Below are 3,070 nucleotides of genomic sequence, written 5' to 3' on the forward strand. Positions count from 1 at the left end.
CTCGTGTTTCCGTGTAAAATTATTTTTTTGACCTTGAGAGATTATATTCTGTAATTTGAAAAATATTTTATCGACCTTTTTCTAACTAGTTAAAGAAAAATGTGAAAATCACTCTTGCGGAACATATTCCATACCGAATTACTCTCTAGATGATAAATGTTGTTTTATGAAAAATAATATAGGGATAGGACTATAGGAGAGGAGAGACAACCACATCAAATTGTTGGTGTAATACCCCATATTTTTAAGCATTTATTGAGATTATTTAAAATAATTTTAAATTTTATTTTCAAAACTCATTTTAAACTATTTTAAAATCACATTGGAGGGAATCGTTTGGAGGGAAATATAGTTTGAATTTTAAAGTTATTTTAGTAATTTTTAACAATAGCTACTCTTGTCATTATCTTATTTATTTAATTAGTTATTTAAATAAATATTTGATAAATAATTTTATAAAATCCAAAATTCATTTTTGGGTAATAAAATTAGATTATACATTTTAGTATGTAATTTTTGGATTTTTTTTATACGTGTTGTTTTGAAAAATCGATTCTTGTAAATAAAACCAAAAACTTTAAATATTTAAAATATTTTGTTAAATCTTATAAAATCAGATTTTTATGAGATTTATATTGAGTTAGAAAGTATGGGATTTTAATTGATTTGGGAAGATTTAACAATCTCTTTAAAATCAAACAAAATTGATTTTAGGAAAGAATTTTTACAAATAAAGGGAAGAGGTTTTTTTTTAAAAAAAAAAATGAAACAAAAATTTGTTTTGCTGCATTACACAGTTGCTGCACGGAAGCTTTGTAATGTTTGCAAATTTTTATTTTTATTTTTTTAATTCTTTTACCCTAATTTTAATAATTTAGGAAAGTTTTACCTCTTTTAGTTTACACTATAAATACCCCTCAAATCCTTCACTTTCTCTTCACCAAAAAAATATTGAGAGTTCCTTATAAAGTTTTCCCTAAAGTGAGTGGTCTCTTTGAGTAGTTTTAGTTTTCACCGAGGAGTTTTAGCGGGAGGTTTTGTAAGTACTCTATTTTTTTAAAAGTTGTTTTAATTCCTAGTTTTGATCTTTTTGAGTTTTATAAAAAGATGTTTTAATTGTTTGAGCATGAATCATGTCTACAATTAGTTTTTAGCATAATTTTCTTTTAGAGTTCATATATTGTTCATCGTTTTGATTAGAACTAGTTTATAATTAATAGGAGGATTTCGTTCGTGAACATTCCCTTACTAGTTGATTTTCTTGTTTCGTGAATTATCAAGGTACGTTTACGTGGCTTGATCTTTAATTATTATGTATACATTAGTTATGTGTGTTTTAGTATAAATTATATGAATTGGTATATGCAATTGTTTAATCAAACCTTCTTATCATTTTGCTGAATAAAATTAAGCTTTATTTTCTCTTGCTTTGTTGACTCGTAGATATGCTAAACCAACCAAATATTGTTTTGTTTGTTTTAGAAAAGTAAATAAAAAAATCAGTTTGCATGTATAATCCATTTTTTCTCATGAAGGAATCCACTTTTGCAAATCAGTGGCTTTGAGTAACTCAAATATATTAGCATGAGTTTTTGAGTTTTAAAAGTTTAAATTATCTTTTTTTTTTATTCCCTATAATTAAGTTTAATTTGTTTATCATAATTCTTTATTTGAATTAAAGGAAAGGTTTACCCCTACGTTATTCTTATTACAATTATCCCTTGGCTTTGTTCAAGAAGGGTTCTTCCAAGTCCACTAGTTGGCATTAAGGTTACTCCAATGTCTTTGTATTCATAAAGGTATACTAGCTTGGGGGGTGTGCACACTTAGGATCCGCGGATGAAGGAAAGGGGTTTAAGTTAAGTTCTTATATTATTATTTTCCACTTTTAATGGAATTAATAAAGGAGATATATTCTTTGGTGTTAATGTGAATTTAATAATGGATTGATCTTATCTTTTGTTATCACTAGAATTGTGAAATAAAGCATGTTTATGAAAGTATGTGAATTATATATTTACAAGTTTACAAGTCTTGCACGTAATTGTACTCAGTATTTCAACTAACTCGTATTTCCTATTTGTTTTGGCTTTGCCCTACTTTCCTTACGGGGAGTAGTTTGCAGGTCTATTGATGATTCATGATGCATAGGAGGAACCTTTTGGGATCATTAGAACTAGATCACTATTTTAGTAGTCTTTAGACTTTTCGTATTAGTATTGTGGTTTTAAAAAAAAAAATATTTTTTTTTTATAAATAAAGTTAGAAGTTTCCGCTGCATATTTTGTGTATCAAGTTATAGTATTGCCAAAATATATTTATATTTGGTGGTAATACCCTTAAGTTTCTCCAAGTATTTTACGAAAGTATAAGTTTTTAAAGTGGAGAAATTTGGGGTGTTACAGTTGGATTTTTTTATATATTTTGACTGTCAAACAAGAAGAATAACTAGAGGCCTATCCTGCCTTGAAGGGCGGGGAGGTGGGTTTTGGATGTCAGTGAAAACAAAAACAGTTTTTTAGAACTTAAAAGAATTTTTATGTTTAGTTTCAGGAACATCTAAAACATGGATATAGTGAGCAGTAGTACGATATCTCTCTTAAAAAAGAGAGCATATTTCTCTAGAATCTAGAGTAAATCCTTCTCCAATCTTATCAATCTCGTCACATACTTTATAAACTTCTCTTTTTCTATCAAATTCAAACAACCCTTACTTAGAAAAAAAATTCTTTTCTACAAATTCCCAAGCTTTCCTCAATTAAACTAATTCTTCTTCAAATCCATCTCACAAAATGAACCGACAATCGTTTGATCCTAATGCTTTTCAAGGAAAAGTAAAAAAGCTGGGACCGATAATCCCCTCAAAATATGGAGACATGCTTCCTCAAGATGTTGTGTTTACTATAGTGGTGTACGGGCAGTTTAAAGACTATAGAAATTTCTTAGCCTTTCAAATCCAGTCACAATTCTCTTCTTTTCTGGATTGTGAATGAAGAAATACGAAAGTGGGGAAAACTTTCCTTTTTTACTGTACGCATATAGACGATGAGGATTCTTCTCCTTAAAAGTT

Source organism: Beta vulgaris, chromosome 5 (assembly GCF_026745355.1).
Source record: "Beta vulgaris subsp. vulgaris cultivar EL10 chromosome 5, EL10.2, whole genome shotgun sequence".
In the NCBI taxonomy this organism is placed as follows: domain Eukaryota; kingdom Viridiplantae; phylum Streptophyta; class Magnoliopsida; order Caryophyllales; family Amaranthaceae; genus Beta; species Beta vulgaris.